The sequence below is a fragment of the Alexandromys fortis genome, unplaced genomic scaffold (assembly GCF_014885135.2).
Source record: "Alexandromys fortis isolate MF-2015 unplaced genomic scaffold, M_Fortis_MF-2015_v1.1 scaffold_52, whole genome shotgun sequence".
Classification (NCBI taxonomy): domain Eukaryota; kingdom Metazoa; phylum Chordata; class Mammalia; order Rodentia; family Cricetidae; genus Alexandromys; species Alexandromys fortis.
In genome coordinates, this window is record NW_026067929.1 from 4329471 (window position 1) to 4349758 (window position 20288).

Genomic DNA, 20288 nt, shown 5'->3' on the forward strand with positions numbered 1-20288 from the left:
TATTAAAAAAATAAAATAATCACAAATCTAAACTTTTTATGAAAAACAACTAGTAAGTCCTATTTTAATCCCCGTGGTACATACCCACTCATCAGCAACTTTCTACATCAGGAAGCTGAGGGCAGAAACGGGCACAAGGAATTAGTCATCACCTTTGATCACCAACCCATCCTAGCAAGAGGGGTATCAGCCAGCATTAGCCAGGCTGCTATTGCTCCTGTTCCCTGACCTCAATGAGTCCCTTCTTCAACTATTGATAGTGTGTCTTTCTAAACTTTAAACTGTTCCCTAAGATTTTCTACCTCAAAGCTATTAATCAAAACACCTTAACCTAACCTAACCTTACTAACAATTCTACACATCAACATTCTTTCTAAGAGTGGTGGTTGAATCTTAATCAACTCCAACAGCAATTACTGGGAAAAAGCCAATCATTACTATTGTACGTACCAGTAACACTGCCCAGTGAGAGACTAGACATGGCCTGAGGGTTTTCACACAACCCATAGATTATGAGGGATGTGGGGACCATGAAGGCAACAATCAGAGCTGTGCTCACTAACAGCATGAAGTCCTCAGGACACCGGGGCTTTGCCTCTCCAAGGCTCACAAAGGCATGGCTTTGCCAACTGCGCAGTCTATTCCATGAATTCAAATGCTGCCTGTTGGTCTCCTTGAATGGTCCCCAACAAATTAGAATTTGAGTAAGGGGATGATCACTGGGAGAAAAATAAAAAGCATCCAAACACAAGGAAACAAAGAGGGAGCGAGCAGAAAAGGAGGGCAGAGAGGACATTTCCGCTGAGCAGACCAAGCACCGTGAAGGGCACCTGTGACTGTGGAGCTAACCAACAGCAGATGTGTCCACAGTTTTGGACTCCTATCCCTTTAGCCCAGTCCGCATGCAGCAGAACTGGGTCCCAAACCACAAAATGGCTGGAAGATGAAAAAAATGGAGGGTTGAGTCAGTCAGTCAGCTGCAATAACAAAGGCAGAGGCTCAAACCACAAAAGCTTTTAAAAATAAACACTGTAATTCAAGGCAAGGAGCAGGAGAGGCCATAGGCAGGTCTGGGGAAACGTGGAGAAGCACCGGATCCCATCAGACATCATTACACAAAGCCACTGGAAATTGCCATTCAAAGAGGTGTTTAACAGACAGTGCAGGGGCCTCCCTTCCCTAAGGAGGACAGCATTACAGTGCTCTTCAGAAAAAAAACCCTGCCTGCTCAGGCTGCTCCACAAACTCCCTTTCATCTTCCAGTGAATGCTTCCTTCCTCAAACCCCAGGACACTGCAGGCTTCTGGAGTTGTGTGCAACACCCTTCCCCCAAACGCTCTAACTCAATCCCAGTGAATGGACTCAAAGATAAACCAACTTCAGAACTCTGATGGAAAGAAATGGTCTAAAAGTCTATTGCTTCTAGATTCTATACAAACTATGATCCCAAATTTCCTATGATACTTGAAAAGAAAGGGGACATGCCAGCCAGTCACAGTGGCCCTGAAGGGAGCACTCTCTCTTCTTTAAGAATACACTGGAAATCATCGCAAAAGTGGGTCCATGACCTAGGTTCAGAGGTCGCCTGTGTGCTATGTGCATGGAGATGCTTCGCTAACTTTCTGACAAGCATGCCATGCTCCTGCCTCCACACTGCGGCTCAATAAGCCTTCAACAGCATTGAGTGTACCAAACAGAGCTGTTGGTGACGCTAGGAGGTGAAGGCCAAGGGTGTAAGAGTTACTTGCTCTAGGCGGAGTACTCCATGGCTCTCTTGAGTCCCCTCAATTATTATTTTTTTAAAAATAAGACATCTCTTCAGCTGAGAATTTCATTTCTTCCTCAGTGTTTTGTGACTATCCAGAGTGATTCTGTCCCTATCAGAAACCTTAAATTTTTTCTCCTAGCAAGTTTTTGAGATGGAAATTCAAAGCTTCAATGGGAAGCTCTTTTAGGGTCACGCGTTTTAAATGTGACTGGGTAAGACTTTGAAAGGAAACAGAAGGGGGAGAAAATGTGCTGTCTGGAAGTCAGCGTTTCTATTATGGAGGATGGACAAAGCGGGGACAAGTCCCAGAGTATGAAGGTGAGCAGATGGCCCGGTCCTCCTCGGTGATAGCACGTGTGTTTCAATCTTCAAGTCAATGACCTTCCAAAAGTCTGAGCCCCGCAGCCATCTCAAGGATTCAAGATATGGGAAGAAAAAAAAATCCCTGAGATTAAGATAGGCATTGCTAACTACATCCTTTCCTGAAATTCTAGCCGTCCGATTATGTAAACATGTGATTTTGTAAGTAATAATAAACCTGTTGTTAATGACATCTGAGTGCCAGGCACTCAGACGCAGGGAGCCCCGCTCATTCACATGGGAGGCTCATGCAGAGACTGTTCAGCGAGCCGCAAAAGACAGCTGCCACCCCTTCTGGGGCTGGATGTAGGATCTGGATACTGAAACTTCAGCAAGAACTGGTCTCCGTGTTTGAAGAATGTTTCTGTGTAGCAGAAGTCCAACACTGCCTTGTGAACATGGGCTCACAAGGGAGCATCAGTATCTTTGAGATCCAACAAGCACTAACAGGGAGATGCCAGGCGCTGAGCAGCTCCCCAGCAGAAATTCTCATTTTATGATTGAATTTGTATTGAGTGATATCCCATAAAACCCCCATGGAAGACTCTCAGCTTCTTCTGGGAGAGGTGATCTACATCAGCTGAAAACTCACTCAAGGAATCTTAGAAGATTCACCTGTGAATTAATTATCAATTTTCTTATTAATATAGGAAGGGATAAACAACACCAAAGACCAAAGCCAAAATCAATATGGATACCTAATACATTATAGATATATATATATATATATATATATATATATATATATATATTGTGTGTGTGTGTGTGTGTGTTAAAATGGAGTTACCTTATAAGAGGGCAACAATGCCCCTACTAGACACAAGAGACTAAGAAAAAACCCAAGTACCAGGAATGGGTAACTTGTTTTGGAGTTGTTGGCCAACAGGATACCACAGACACTCAAAGGTCACAGGCTGTTGTCATTGTTCTTGGTTACCCAACGAAACCTCTCAGTAAGATAAATAATACTGCTAACGATACCACATATCTGAGTCACTAGACTGGAGAAGGCGGACTGGAGCTGACCTGGAAACACCACGTCTGAAGGCCAGCACCCAGCACTCGCGGGGCTGGAAGGCACTGTGCAGGCGACCAGAGGAGAAAAGGGGACCGTCAGTTCTGTCCAGCTGTGAACACGGTGAGCGACAAGAACAACCTACTTCAAAGCACGTGCCCACAAGTGCAGTAGTGACACCAACATCATAGGGTAGCCACACACATTTTTAAATTGGGTTTAAGTTCCACGCCACAAGATCAAACCCATTCTTGACACCATTACTTGGCTGAGAACCTTTGGTTACGCAGGTTATAGCCCCGAAGGGAACACCTATTACTATTATTCTGTCGAATAGGCATATATAAAAATGACTCCTAATGACTTACAGCCATAGATTGTTCAAAGACTATCCTTTTTAAACAAGAAAGCTTAGTTTCAGAAGGACATAATTAAATAAAAGACTTCAAGAGTGGAGTGGAGTTTCTTATACAGGAGACACAGAAAAGTTCCCTGAAACAGCCAGGGCAAGGGGAATTTTGTTATCAGCTACACTGAAATAGTTGCTTGGAGTTTGCAAAAATCTAAACCCCATGATAATAACTGCAACACTGAAAGATGTCAAGAGGGCAAGAAGGTATATCCTAAGAAACACAAAGTATTTTCACTGCGAACTGTTTCTTTTTTAAGAAAACTTAGTTGTGATCTACCTACCAAGAAAGGATCCTTTATTCTGGGCCAGCAGTTGTCATAATGAGGTTGCTACAAATATAAGGCAGGCAGAATATAAACTGCATGAAGCAGAAAAACAGAGAAAAATCAAAACAAGATCTCCGTTGGGCTAAACAGGGATACTCTCATTATGGGTTCAGCAGGTGTCCCAAGCCACCGAGGCTGCCACCACCAACGAGGTTCTGCTCTCCTTCTTCCAAGGAAACCCACAAGGAGCACGCATGGAGGTGGGCTAGCCTTGCTGGTGGCAGATGCTGACAGAGCTAAGCTCTGCCTAGCCTACAGATGGAAGGGCCCAGGCTAGATGCAATGTGTTCCCATCTGGGCCTGGGGGAGGGGTAGCACTGGGCCTGCTGGTGCTCCTGCTGTGTGCCTTCTGGAGCAAGAAGGGGAACACTGTACGTGTTACAAACAGGTTTATCAGCTATACACTAAGGCAAACCTACAGCGGAGGTTAAAATTACCGACATTCCAGCCAGGTTTCTCAGTCTCATGCATCCTCCATGATGTGACACCAGATAACCCGCCCAGGGGTCTCTCCTGCCTATGGTAGGTACTAAGCAGCACTTGTGGCTATGACTGTTGACGTACCAGGAGAGCGCTTCCCCTCCCTGAATTATGACAACAAAAACATCATTAGACATGACCAAAAATCCAGTAGGAAACAAGACTGCCCCTGATTAGAAGGCACTGTGCTTGGCCTGTATAATAAAAAACCTTCAAATGCAGCACAGAAACAGTCTGCTGCTGACCTTAAGTGATCTGGGGAAGCAGCAGTTCTGTGAAAAGCCAAACAGTGTCTGGCTCTAGTCTTTTAAAGGGGCACACATCTAATCTGCTTCGAAAAACTGCAAACAAACAAAAAAAAAACAAAACAGGCACCATTAATACTCCTGTCTCCCAAGGCAGTCTTGACATGCACTTTTCCGCTCTGAATTATTTACCCTCCTCTCATACCCCTCTCTTTTCCATCATTTTAAAATAATTCTAACAACTTTTAACATTTTTAGCACCACGCTCAATGTATTCATGTTCAATGTATTTTTAAACACTACACGCTTTGTTTCGAATTTAATTCCTAGTGAGTTACAGCACAAGCAGGACTCGGCGCTCCATCTAAAGTTCCACAGCCCGAGCAGAGGGACGCTCCAGTGCCAATTGGCCAGCTGCAGCCTCAGCCCTGGCACGGAGACGTGTTCACCATCGCAGCCTACAGTGAGTGGAAGCCAGAACACAGCAGACAGTGCCAGCAGGCACACAGGTGGACACTTGCTGTTTGCTGAACTATTCTTAGTCTGGAGGAGCAGAGTTGCCTTTAAAACAGGTGCCATGTCCCAGCTGCCAGCCTTCAGCTCTTGGTGATAGTGGTCAAGTGAATGGTGGTCTACCGGGGATGCAGGGCACCCACAGAGCCCATGTTTCTAGGAGATGCCCGACAGTCTTCAGCACGCTGTTAGTTTCAGCGCTCAGCTCCTTCTATCCAGAATGAACTACGAAGCTGTAGGATGGATTCTGGCTCTCATCCAAATCACCAAGGAAATATCAAATCTTAGAGTCAGAGGGCCCTCCTGGGCTCACTGATTCAGGAGATGGAAGAAGAGGACAAATACTCCTAATGAGAGCAGATTACCAGACTACCTGTGACTCTCTGCTTATCCCAGAGTCCACGTTAGCAATGTCTTGAGTTTTCATATGTGAGTCAGAACTTTATGAAAGATAGATTAATACTACCAAGAGGTGAAATTTAGCAAGTTTTCCAAAATAATTGCCATGCTTAACTTGAAATTGTAGAAGTGTACTCACTTTTTAAAAAAGTGTGTGTGTGACTCCATGTGTCAAGATGGTGAATCTATTCAGTTACAGTTAGCGGGCTGACTGTCAGGGGGGCGTGGCATAACTGCATACCGCGCTACAGTCTGCGACAAAAGGATGTGCCAACCCCTGGAGTGGCAAGGTGACACATGATCTGTCTCTAGAACTAGGACAGGAGTAAGCCCAACCCTGAAGGGAGAGGAGATGAGCTCCTAGAACTTCAGTGAGAAACTACAGGTGACTGAACACAAAGACACTAGCGGGAGATGCGGGAGGAGGGAGAGAGGGAGGCTGGGACGAAGGACGGCGGGAAGGAGAGGGAGAGAGAAGGGGAGAATCATGCTGCCACTAAGATGGCCTCTCTGTTCCTCTCAGCTTTAATGAACTCAACAGAAGATCCTCTTGACCTCAAGCCCCTGGCGTTCCTTTTCTTTAAAGCCTTACTTGAGAAAGCTTGCCACTGGAAATCCTTCCGCTTGCCCACTGGGGACAAAAACCTTTCCTAGCCTCTTGCCAGGTATACAGCCTACGTCTCTTTTCCTCATTGACCCAGGATATCACCGCTATGAGATGTCACTAAGAACAAAAGATATCACAGCCCACCCCTCAACCTTGATGGGACGGCAGGAGCCGGCCTTTGATGAAGCCCCAGTAGCAAACTCAGATGTCTAATAACAAGAACAGCACCGCAGACATCCTCCATAGTTTCTGTCAGCAAGGCCAGTACCTGCGAGAGTCGAGAGTCGGTCCCTGTGTTTTGTTTCTGTGCAGCTGATGTTGGTCTCCCCTGGTTGCCATGGTCCCAAAGTCGCCATCTCTTTAAGTCACCTGATACAATGTTTCTTGATGGCATCAAAGGGCCATGCAAACAAGGGACGTCCACTGCTTACATTGTCTACAGGGGAAAGTCAGGAGCTGAAGTTACACAGACCTGGGTGTCAGATCCAGGGACCATGAAAGCACAAAAGTGGGCCTTTACTGGGAAGCAGGGATACGCCAGCAGGAGTAAAGAAGGTCAGCATGCCCAAGGAGGCAATTGTCACAGTGAGAGTGTGGTTGATTGAAGAGGATTGGGGGAAAACACGGGGGAACCTCTGGGGGAGAACTGGGCATCTGCCTGACCCACAGAGAAAGAGCAGAGTTCAAAACTGGGTTCTGGCACTTCCCACTTGGGAAAGACAAGGAACACAACTAGTAGGGAGTGATAAGTGAATACAGACCGCTAGTTAGTCACACAGATTAATTTCTGTGTCTATCATAACACTCACAGCTAATGCGCTAGACTTAGTTTCTCACACACATTTAGCTAAATTTTCTCATTCCTCCTACTAAGCATTCACGCGCAAAAGAGGTTCTAAGAACCGTGGCTGAGAGAAAGATTGCATTTTTGAGATTAGTGTGTTGTAGGTTCATCACAGGAGTGGGCAGATGTGGGTGCAAACCTGAGGTGACTGTTTCTCCCCTTGCTAAGTACTTAAGACGAGAGGCAAAGGCACCCTCATTGGCCAAACAATGTCTTTCCCAGAGACAAAATGGGGGCTGTTCTTACTTGAGACACAAAAGGATACAGATGCCAAGAATGGGAATGTAAGTTGTACAAAATTGTCTGGGTCCAGAGGGGCATCTCTTTATCCCCAGGTTATTGCCTGAGCAATGCTACCTCCAAGGCACCCACAGGAGGACACCATGGTGATGTCTGACCATGCTTCAGGAAGATACTCTACAGCCGGCCACGCGAATCTATTGGCAAGAAGAGTTTCCCAGCCTAGACGTGACGACAGAGAGCCTGGGTGGCTTCTCCCTCAGCAGGATTTAGAAAATACGCGCCTGGAGCCACACAGAACGAGTCAAGCTGGGGCAGGCAGCAGCAATCCTCAGCCTGGAGGCAGGAGCCCAGGTGGGCAGACGGTCTAGGCAGGCCTCGGCCTGCCCTGGCATTGGGCCTGCGAAAGGAATTACTAAACACTACAAATAGGGAAACACTGCAGATAAAAGTTCCACAGCTCTATTAGTGATAACACCATTTGGGGCACGAAAACTTCAAAGACGTTTGACAAGTTCACGCTAAGTCATCCTTGGAACACCTCAGTCAGCCAGCTGAGCAACCAGGGAGGAAGAGCGCCAAGGGGATCAGGGAGCTGTAAGAAGCTTCTGCAGGCAATGGGAAGACAAAGCGATGTCTGTCTCAGCCCAGACGTACACAGCAAATTTCCCCTTGCCTCACCTGTGTTGTGCCTCCAACGGTTGGGAGGGAGGTGCAGCAACGGGGACATCAGCATCCAGAGTGGACCTGAAGAGGAGTAACACTGTCTTGTGGCTTCAGAGTAAGCAGTGGTAACTTGCTAAGTGAGCAGAGCGGAACTTGAGGGGCCTAGCATCAGGTGCTACCATTGCAATGTGGACTGCCTGGATCTGACCAGACTCCAGCAGCGGACTGGCCTCCCTGGGGCACCTGAGAGCACTTCCTGCAGTCTCGGTCTTTCCAGGACAACTGGTATGTTTAGGTCTGGGTATGAAACAATCTCCGCTGTGTGGTTTTTGTAAAACTCTCCTTTAAATAAATTATGGTCTTTTCTGGATACTTACTTATTATAAGAACTTTCTGGATTATACAAAAAGCTAAATAAATAAGAGAAAATAGGAGTGAGTCATCTCTGTGGTGGCATGTGAGCCTAGGTGACACGGGGTCACGGCCCCAGATGAATGTTTTTATAATGTAGACATCTCCATTACGCAAAATTCCAAGTGCAAAAGTTTTACCCAAATCTTTGAATAGTATTCAAATGTCTGGTTTCGATGGCAGCACAAAAATCTATCAGATGGCAGCATTCACTCACTCAGCCAGTCTTACCCAGCAGATCAAGTAACCCCCAAAGCAGCCATAACTGGAAGCATCTGTGGTCTGAATCAACAGAGTTGAATGTTACTTTCACACTGTGACCTGACCCAGTAGGACTGATGTGGATACGAGTCCTTTATCATTCTAGGCCAGCAGACAGCAAAAACAATCCTAATGTTTTCAATTCAGAATATTAATAATAAATATTATGATGAAAAACCTCCAGTGAGGGTAGTTGGCTAAGGGGAAAGACAATGAAAAGTGGAAGAGGCAAAGTGCTCAGTGAGAGACTGATTCTGGTTTCTCGTAGAACATAGCAGGGATAAGGTGCTGTTGAGGTTTACAAACCAGAAGGGCACTTCCCCAGGTGCCTCTGTCCACGGAAAGGCTGAAAGGAAGGCCTCGAGGACGCTAGAGGATATGCTGATTGCTCCATCATACTGATGATGGCCAATGGATCATCCAGAAACACGTTGGCGAGGGGTCCCTGGAGAGAATACACTTGCCTGCCTGGCACACTCACTCCGATTCTCCAGGTCCATGCCAGAGACCAGACCAGCTAGGAGAAGAGTAACACGGCCCCTGCATCCCGAAAGTTACTAGAAAGACTACAAGGTTTCTATGCCAACGGGAGTGAAAACAGAGGTACTGACCATTCTAGATGGCCTGCTGGAAAATTCAAAATGTATCTGTCAAAGCCCTGGCCATTGGGCTGATTAGAAAGACTATGAGACTTTTTGAAATATCTCAACCATGCATCATTAGGCTTCATAAGTCGGTGGTTTCATGGTAAATAACTGTTGGTGCTGAGAGGCTTGTCAGCGATGAGTCGGTGTGGATCCCCTCTAACAAGACTCATTACACACCATGCGGAAGGCCACAGCTACAAGCAAACTCATTTGCTCAGAATTAAATGCTCCATGGCATGTTTTTACTTTCAATTTTGCTTGAAGGAGGAATGCAGAAAAAGTAGAGAAACAGCTCCAGTACCCTTGAGTGACTGGACGATGCCCAGGGTGGAAGACCGACACGCAACTTACTGAAGCTAATTCTCTGTTCCTTTTTCCAAAACACCAGCACTATTTCCCCAAAGATGTCCATCCTATGAACACTTCTGGGAAGACTAGCCATGCCTGCTTTGTTTTGCTCTTGTTGTCTCCTGCCTGCTCTTGCTTGGCTCTTGCGGACACAAGAAGGATATCACCTCGTGTTCTGGAATACGTTTGGTTTAGTTTTTGTTATTCTGTGGGGCCCCTGGTGGTGTGTGATTCTAGAAATTAATGCTGTGCTGAGCATAAGAAATGCGATGAAAAGTTTCTGTTCTGGTTCACAGGACCCAGTGACCTCTGTGGAGTCTTTATCATCTCCCTGTGTTCTAGCAATGCCAACAAATTCTCAGCTCAGCTGAGCAACAGCCAATGAGAATAAAGAACAGAGCAGACCCAAGTGGGAGAAGGGGACTGGAGGTGACCAGAAGAAAAGCCGCATATCAATACTTCCCATTCAAATCTGGGCATTTTGTTAATGTCTTCCTAGCTCTGTCTTCCTTTAAATGTAAGCGGTATGCATACATTTTATAAAGGAAAAAATATATAGTCTGCCCAACAAAGGCCAGTTCTGTCACTATTATAATTTCCTTATCTGTTCCCCATCCATAGTTGTAGAAATACATGTATACATGGCATACAGAAAGCACATATTTCTTCATTTGAATGTATCGGATAAGATTTACATAGGACACAAACCATGCATACAATGTGACTCCTTCTCACGCAGGATTTTTAATGTCTGCATTATATCCATGTTACATGGCCCTATTCATCTCATGATTCCCCAACGGTAGCTGCTCTATTTGCTAAATTGTTCTCTTTTTTCCCCTGTCTTTTCTACTTCCATTATAGCAAGAATGGCAAAATTCAACAAGAAAAAGAACTATTATAGTAGCTATTCATGTGAATGATTTATTATAACATTACAAAAGAAAAACACCAACTGCAAATAAATCGTATTACTGGTGAACTATATGACTTTAATTAGTGCAACCTATTGGCTAAGTGTGGAAATTTGTGAGAAAAAAATGGAGAATATTAACAAATCAATAGGCCCAGTGAAGAACAGTAAGACTGAGTGTGTTTCCGTGTCATATGACAGGAGATGGGACAGACATCCCATGACCAGTGAGAAGTACAAAGGCAGTGTCTTAGCTTAGGAGTAGAATGGGGAAGGAGAAAAGGAAGATGCAGAATAAAGAAAGATAGAGGGGAGTGAAGAGAAGATCCACAGATGAGAGTAACATACACTGAGGTAGACAGGCCCAGTCACGGTCGGCATGGCCTCCCTAGATTGGTATAGACATTCCTGGGGCAGATGAGCATCAACACCGAGTGCCAAGGGATCACCATCCCCTGCTAAGAACTGCTGTAAATTCATAAGTCAGGAAGGGACCAGATCAGCAGGGCAGGGTCTAGATGCTGAAAGAACAAAGATTGACAAAACAGAATTCAAGCGAGGGACACATCACAGACTTATTTCCTCAAGAGGGAAAAAAAATCCACGAGGGACACAAATGTGCAATAGAGGCACTGGTTCAACAAGCCTTGGGAGGTGACAAGCCAATTCCCTCGGACTTGTTCACAAAGATCAGACTAGCCAGTGATTGGTGACGACCCAAAGCATCACTTGGAGGTTCTCCACTGACACCTAGCAAGGCCAAGATCACATAAGACCTGCAGCATCAGCAGAGTCTAAAGTCAAGGCTAAGCAAAACCTCTGCTGGGTTGGCAGGATTCCACCAGAGCCACGCATCGCCAAGGATGCCAGCTGTGGCAGATGAGGCAAGGAAAGGCAAAGACCTTCCCACCAGGTGGCAGGGATCTGGTTTGAAAAATATCAAGAGTTAGTAGAACATCTGAGAAAGCATATTTACTACCCAGGTTTTTTAGAAATCTGATATTTGACCAGAAAGGTTATAAGGAACTCTATAAACATACTAAGGACTCAGGAATGGAGTACAAACCCAACCATGGACAAGGTACAGTGGAAGCCATCTTCATTATCTCAGAGTTCATGGGGTTTTAATAATCATCTAAGAAGCACTTCTTTCACTAAGGGAGAAAGGGCCACTCACGCCCTGCAGGGGGTCATTAAAGATCAATGAAGATCAACCCCCAAACCACTGTCTCCTGCCTTGTGGCACCTTGCTCTACGCTCTCAAAGACGACTGCAGTTCATGGCTCCTACTTTTGTTTTTTTTTCTTTTATTTCATTGTAGTTTTAAGATAAAATCTCACTGGGTAGTCTTGGTTAACCTAGAACACCCTATGTAGGCCAGGCTGGCCTCGAACTCACAGAAATCTGCTTGTCTCTCCTTCCCAAACACTTGGATTAAGGGTGTGCAGCACCATGCTCAGCAGCCCACTGGTTCTAAGTGCAGTGAGCCTTCTCATGCATAAAGCACTTTAACTGCTGGAATCCTCGCCTATTCCTGGACCTCGGGCTCTTCTCCCCATTCATGCCCTCAGAGAGAGCTTCTTAGGCTACACTGGGACAAGTGTCACCAAGCATCCTCCCTCCCTGTCTATATCTCAGGTCTATTTGTTGTCTGTTTCCTCAAGTGCACTTCCAACATGTAGACACGACCATATCATGATATTCACCAAGGTAGGCACTGGCAGACAGTCTTTGATCTGAACATTTCAAACCAGGACATAATAAGTATGTTTAATGAATAAAGATAGTTTTAAAAATATTTACCAAGCTTATAATAATATTTTTAAAGTAGTTTTAGAAATATGCATGGTTCTTTCATCAGCACAAAGCCTTCTATTTCGTATTAATTGCCAAGAGTGAGAAAGAAACTGGGGATCCAGCATCATAAGATGGGGCAAATACGGATGACAACTGTTGTTCACAGCTCCCAGCGTCTTTTTCCTATGTAAGCAGAGGGCATGGAAATTAATGCGTGCTCAATAAATGAACTCGCAATTCATTTTTTTTTCACCAAAGAGTTAAATTTTAAAAAATAACCTATGAAAATTAAAATTAACCCCATGTTTCTTCACCCTCCCAAAATCAAATCACTTCCAGGTGCAGGAAATGAAAACAGATTGGTATGCATCTTTTCAGACACTCCCCATGTATGTGCCAGGCTTTTTCTTTTGGGCCATCAACCAGCCCCCAAATCACGACACCGAGACTTTTTATTAGTTATGAATGCTCAGCCTAGCGTAGACTCATTTGAGCTCTTATAACTTAACCTGTTTCTTCTCATTTAGGTTTTGCCTCAGGGCTTTTTTACCTTTTCTTTTGTATGTCCTACTCTGTCCCCTAGCTGGCAGCTGCCTGGCTGGCTGCTCCCTGGAGTCTCCCTCTCTTTCTCCTTGTTCTCTCCTCCTTCCTCTCTTCCAGATTTCTCCACCTACTTATTCCATCTGCCTGCCTGCCCAAATGCTCCTGCCCTCTCCTGCCTAGCTATTGGCCGTTCAGCTCTTTATCAGATCAATCAGGTGCCTTGGGCAGGCAAAGTGAAACAATTGCGACACATCTTTACATAACTAAACAAATGCAGCCTAAACAAATGTAACACATCCTCACATTGTTAACAAAGGCAGCGAAACAAATATAACACACAAATATAACACGCCTTTGCACAGTTGAAGAAATATTCTGCAGCATAAACAAATGTAACACATCTCTACATATTTAAATATCCCACAACACATGTATGTGCAGACAAAATTATCCAGAGAGATGTGGGACTACAGGTGCTCACTCACGCAGTGAGTTAGTTCACCAATGTGCCACTTGTACACTTCAGTGTTTACCTGAATGAATCTTGCATTCTCTGTAAGGGTCATGTCCTATGTCTTACTTAATGTAACCAGAAACCTACCGTGGGCCTTCACCATGCTATCTACTAGTAAAACGTTAAAGCCCACAGATATGAGCTATTGCATAATGAGGTGGGTATTGACGGGGAGTGAATCCCGAGAAGCAGCAGTGAGGCTCCATTGATGTCCACCAATGGCTGGGACCTACTCATCAATCCTTGTACGCGCTGACCATTTTCACTGAGATTTTTTTTTTCCTCTAACTTTTTGCCTTTGCTAATGTTATAGGTAAAAGATAGATGGCAAGGCATGTTTCTAATCATGATGCCAGCCAGCTTTTCCTATTGTCACTTGCTTTGTGTCTTTCCTTTTGAATTTTTTAAAGTCATACTTCATGCATAGATACAAATTTATTACCTCATGCATACTTTGCACAGTAAATAACAGGATAGGAGAGTGATTTGATATAGTTATCTGAAGGACGTAAACCTACAAATTCAATGCAAAATTGAATACCCACCAAAACTCCAGTGTCATATTTCAGAAATATAAAAAAAAAAACAAGAATTCACTTGGAATCACAAATAGGTAGAGCAGCGGTAAAGAGTGTGAACACGGATGGATGAACCACTATGCCTGACCCCAAATTATACTACAGAGCTGGAGTGACAAAGACATCCTAGTAGTGACACAAAAAGGATTAACTAGACCAATGGACCATGTTAAAAGAACGGTAAATAGCACACCAAAGCTATGGTCCCCTAATTTTTAACCCAAAGTCCCAAAAACATGCCATGGGGAAAGATAGCGAGCTCAACAAATGTTGCTGGCCAAATTGACTATCCTCCTTAAGAAGGACGCAATTAGATTAATATTGTTCACACTGTACAAAAATCAACTTGAGGTGGAACAGCAGCTTTAACATAACATGGGAAATACTGAACCTGTAGTGAAACAGAGGGGATGTCACTCGAGACACTGCAGAAGGCAAGGTCCAGCATTCATCCCCAGAGATCAGCAGAGAGGCCATGAAATGTAAACATTTCTTCACGGCACGGGAAGCTATCAGCTGAACAAGTAGACACCCTACAGGATAGGAGAACTCCATGACCAGCAACACATCCGACAGAGCCCAGGAATCCAGAAAGTAGAGAGAAGAGCAAACACTAGCACCTGGGGAACAGTAGTCATTGTTCAATGGCTATTGAATAGATAGTTCTCAGAGGAAGCAACCGAGGCAACCAATAACTTCCAACTTTAAAGTGTCCAGTATACCTAGTCATGAAGAAATGAAAATCAAACAGTGTTTGTGGATCACAGCTGGTAATAACCTCCCTTGCTGAGCTCTGAAAGGATGTCAGATAAGAAACTCCTGGGCTGTGGGCTACACAGGATTAGTTCTGTCAGAGTGCTCAGTCAACCCACAGCCTCTGCCCGTCCAGCCAACTTAGTCTAAACCTTTCCTGTGTAATATCCCTTATTATTTTTTAATGTGATCATGACTTCAGTTGATATATTTCACCATTCTTCACCACAGCTTTCAAGGAACATAATAAAATGCCCAGCAGCAGCAGCAGCAGCAGAGTTCCCTAGTCAGGGGTGGAAGACAGCACAATACTGAATAGAAGGATAGACACACAGCTTGCCATTTCCAAATCTCAAACACTTCATTGCAGTGAATACGTTTTATGACTATAAAATTACTTATCAGGTGAAAATGATGCATGTGCCTTTGTGATAAGGTGTAAAACTCCTCTTCAGGTGTAAATTGTACATTATTGCTGCAAAACTGTTTGGGTATATACATAATACCACAAGTAAAAAAACTCTACACCCGATTCTGTGTGACAGGTCATATTCAAAACACTGGTGCATCAAAAGTACTGTATCAAATAACCTTCAAGCAGTAGGAAGTGTATGAGAGACACACGTGAATATCATTTTTCAGCCTTGGTGCCACCCCCAAGATATCTCACCATTTTTGTGTTAATATTCCAAAGTCCATCAGATGCACTTCTGTTCCTGAGTATTTCAGATAAGGGATACACAACCTGTCTGCTTCATTCCCCAGAATAAGACATGAACATAGTAAATTTGCCTTGTAAGGCACCTCCGGTTGGGGAACACCCTGATGCTGCTGGCCCTTAATTAGTGTTTCCATCATGAGATGCTGAGAACAGGGGAAAGAAGAAAAGAATACCACGCCCTGCATAATGGTTATCCACTAAGCGCTGCCTGGTGGGAGAACTCGCCCTGCCCCCTTGCTCATCACAGTAAGGGCTGAACTAGCAAGGGCACTGCAGGGAAGCTCACTCTGGTGGGGAGGACAAGGGAGAACTGGAGGACTGCCCAACGGTTATCTCCCAGGCCCACCCCAACATCCACCCCATCTGGGATCTGCTGGAGCACGTGCAGGAACTCAAAGCCAAAGGCTCTCCACAACACAGGGCAACAACAGGATAACCAAGAGGAGTTCCAGTGAGGGTCCAGCATCGGGTATAACAGAAACCCGAGGCCACGAACCAGGCCAATGACTCTACAATGAACACTTGAAAGCAAAGATAAATGGATAAAAGGGTTTACTGCAGGACTCACAGGGTCACACTACAGCTTCAATGAAGAGACAAATTTTTCTACTTTTAATTTTTTCCTCCTCTTCTTTTTTTTCTATTAAATCTGTTTTATTTTATTTTGGGAGAAGGCTAGACACAAAGGGATGAGTAAAGAATGGAATGGAGATGCATGATGTGGAAGACACAAAGAATAAATGGAAAGAAAGTTAAAAATTTATAAAATACTGCTTGAACTAAACAATGATCATATGCTCATCCTCTGCTCTTCTGCCTTTGGAGTCAACTTAAATCAAGGATCTTGGCCCTGGCTTTGCTAATGTGTAGAACCAAATATTTCTCCTTGAGTTTTTATTGGCTCTTTGGGATCTTCGTACAGTCTGTTTTGATCTGACTCACCACCCCTCAACACCTTCTAGATCTAAATGTCCCCCCACAACTTTGTGTCTCCCAACTCCAACCCTACCAAATTCTTTGTCCCATAGGACTGTCCTGTACACTATCCTCTAGGTAGGAGTGGCCGTGCAAATACTCCCTGGAGACTCTTAGCATATCCATTCACAAGCTGTGACAATTAAAGCTGTCTCTGGACTTTTACTTCAACATATCTCTTGAGAAAAAAATTAAGCCTCGGGTAAGAACTATTGGTATAGACTATTAGAAAAACCCTAGATACTTTATGCTCAGTGCAGAAAAATTACAACGCTGAAAATAGCTTAATTTTTATGATGCTCTTGAATCCCCAGCCATTTTGAAAGCTGAGCCAATAATATAAGCTACAAGTTTGCAAAGTAAGTCATCAGGACAATTTACAGCTGATTGGAGAATATTAACCACCGGAGGCAAAGCAGTCATTAGCTGTGGCTGATCTAGAGGGGACACAGCATTAATAATTCAATAAAGGAAAAGCTGCAGGCAGAAAAACGTGGAGTTATTTATTTAGCCAATTAGACGTGTTTTTTGGTGGCGACCCTGCTTTGGGGGTAGGAATGAGCCATGTGTATTCTTCAATTAATCAGAAAAACTGTACATCACAAATCTGCTCTCGCTGCCTCCCATTTTGGAAGATGTGCGCTGCCGTGGCCCTGGAGCCCGCAGAGGCAGCGGATACAGACTTCTGAAAGCAGCAGGCTCATAAGTCACACACTTCTCCTGGAACAGATTGACTCTCGGAGTGGCCTGTAAATTAGACCTTAGGCTGTGGTCTTCACTGTTCCTCTCAGTGTCTTCATTTTCCATCCTCAACACAGGCCCGGGTGGGAATGAATTATGCCAGTGAAATTTAGAGCCACTAGCGTGCAGAAATTCAGTATGCTACTTTTAGTGGCGTGCACTCCCCTGGCAACTGAGACCCGGATGAAGCGACATGAAATACTCACTGCAGCAGCCTCGCCATTGCTTCTGTGCAAACTCTGCTCACAATTTCAGAACCTTCATGGCGCCCTACTTGGTGCTCAGTTTTTGCCTAGAATCATCCCAAAGAATGAGTGCCTGTCGCCCAGTTACTCTTAGCTGATAATCAGTCGGGCTGAGCTGTTTGGTGATGGGGACCCCACTAAGAGAAGAAGACTGCCAAACTTGGCTAGTCCTGCTCTTTGGGACTGACCACTACAAATTTTAGAGACGGCTGCCTAAGCTACTGAAGATGTTTTCTCGTCACTGGGAGTATCTGTTCCTCCATTTGCAGTTCACATCTTTCTTTCTTCCTCTCCCTACTTTTACTTTTTGTTTAAATTTTGTTTCTGTTTTGTTTCATGAGATCCTTCTATTTGTTCAGAGCCATGGTTTTTATAATAACTGTAGCTTCCTACAAGAGCATAGGCCAATACCTAGACCAGGGACTCATCGAAATGCCTCAGCCGAGCGTCCAGAGACCAAGCCTGTTGACTATGCCTTGCCTTCATCCACACACAGTAGACCTCCCATAGGAAGAACGGTTTCTAATGCATCCGAATATCTATCTCAGCCTCTCAGAAGACAGCAAATCTGTCACACGATGCCTGTGTTGCAGTGAACCGCAGAAACTGCTTTTCAAAACCATGTTAATTTCACTGAAATTAAATGACTGATTCTCAAAATAAAACACAGGAGTTTCCATTCCCCTTGATATTTCATTGATCAGCTAACTATCTTTGTCAATGCAGACTCCTTCCCCCCTTATCTCCCTTTCCCTCCCTCATTCACCCCCTTTCTCTCCCTCCATCCCTTCTTTCCTCCCTTCCTCACTTTCTTTCCCTCCTTCACCCCCTTTCTCCCCCTCAGTCCCTTTTTCCCTCTCTCCCTTCTTACCTGCCTTCTTCTCTTAATCTACATCAATACAGTCAGTCACCTAGAAATAGGAAAATGATTATATCAGGAGGAGCTGAGGGCCTGAAGTTCCATTCATTCAAGTTATAGGTATATCCTACTGGAGACAGCACAGAATATCCATGCCTTCCAATGTGGCAATGTGAAAACCCTCCTGCTCTGCCAACACAATCATGGTGTCTTGGAAGGACAATCAGGATTTTAGAGGAATGGAACCCAAAGCAAATAAATTCTGACTGAGGAAAGAGAAAACTAGAAATCAAGACTCTGAGAGTGGTGATCCCTGTCGGTTAATATCCATCTGGGGGTAAGATACTGGTCCCTGGAAGAAGTTTGCTTCTTAATCATTAATAAATAGGTAAAAGTGTCTCTTTGAGCAGTTACTGGTGTCCTATCTGGGATGATGATACTTTTGTATTCCTCAGGAAAATCACTCATCACTCCAAAGAAAGGTCACATGATACACATTGGCACGACTGATCATTTATTCTCAGAAACTGAATAAAGTTGCTTCCTTTTATCCCTTCCGGTCAGCTTCATCAAAGTCGTGGGATCACCACTTCTCATAAAGAGCACAGGACAACTTCGATCTACACTAAAAGTCTGCCTATTCACACACACACACACACACACACACACACACACACACACACACACACCATAACTCTACTCTGTTAAAAACTATGTTTACTTATCATGCTAATTTCAATTTATATTCCGGACTTTAAAGAGATAACTTGTTGATATCCTTCACTGACAATTGTCCTCCTCTTGCTCTCGGGCTCAATCGACTGTCTCTGTGCCCTGTTTCTTCTCTCTACCACGATTGGCTCTCTCTTTTCAGTACTAAGCACCTCCTCCCTTCTTTTTCACCATCCCGTCTACATGTTTCTCTCTCGGCCCCTTCTCTATTTCTTTTCTCTTAACTTAGCAATGCAAAACTCTAGATTTATCCTCATAAACATCTAACAAACACAGGCTTGGCTTCTAATCATGTTTAAAGGAATGACCTCTAAGACTACTGCCAGGAAGTGTCAAAGGATCCCCAGCACAGAAACCATCCTGCATCGTGGATCATGGCCAGCTGTCCCTGCACAAGAAGGTGAGAAATACCATACAGTCTCCATACTATGTGCTGAAACCAAGGGAAACATGCTGAGAAAGGTCTGGGAACAGGAAAGGGCAAGCCACTTCAACAGAAGGAACTGAAAACTGGGCCATCACAACTCGACTTCTGTATTTTCCTTTTCCTTTTCTTTCCAGTTCATGTTAGCTAAGCCGTGGAGTCACACATTTTTATACATCACAGAAGTAAATCAAACCTAAAAATAGGAAAAGCTGCAAAATGAATGTAGTTTATATAGCCATGTAGGTATATATGTATATATCGATATATTTATATATTAATAAATTAAGGATATAGCCATGGCAAGCCACAATGAAAAGACCCAACTCTCCAAAACCTGAGTATCCACCAAAAAGAGCTAAAATCAGCATACCCCAGGGTAACTGGCATTATATTCACCAAGTCAAACTACTGCAGTCAGGATATAGAATCAATTGAGGTGTCTATCAACAGACAAGTAGATAAGTAACCATATCTATCTATCTATATATATGAGATTTATATGTTTATGTAATATATACATATAATATATAAATCTAATTTATATGTACATTTATATGTACATATATACATAAACATATAAATCATATATGACATATGTATAGAATCTTGTTCATTCAGGAAGAGTGGGATCCTATCAGGTCAGAAACATGGATGGAATTGGAAGATCACATGTGAAGTGACAACCAGGCACTGAAAGCAAAATCCCACTCAATCTCATTCACACACGGAAGCTAAGTAAGCTGATGTCACAGGAGTGGAGACTAGAGCATAGGTCACAGTGAAGAGTCAGGTACATCAAAGGAGCTCCGACAAGAGGAACCCAAACTCAAGCAGGAGGAACGAGTGCCAGGGTTTTGCTGTTCAGAAGGGTGACAGTCACTCACAATTTAGTCTCCACTCCATCAAGAACTAAAAGAAGAAAGTCTAAAGGCTTCCAAGCCAATGATA

At 44.1% G+C, this 20288-nt stretch overlaps 1 protein-coding gene across 3 annotated transcripts in view; it reads right to left on the bottom strand.

The window, feature by feature from the left end:
- Positions 1–20288, bottom strand: part of Sema5a (semaphorin 5A) — a 420186-nt gene that overhangs the window by 340545 nt on the left and 59353 nt on the right. The window contains exon 2 of one of the 3 annotated variants that reach the window (XM_050144769.1): positions 18194–18233. The exons of the other annotated variants lie outside the window; for them this stretch is intronic. The gene's annotated coding sequence lies outside the window, so the exon portion shown is untranslated. The remainder of the gene's footprint in view (positions 1–18193; positions 18234–20288) is intronic. 3 annotated transcript variants of the gene reach the window in all.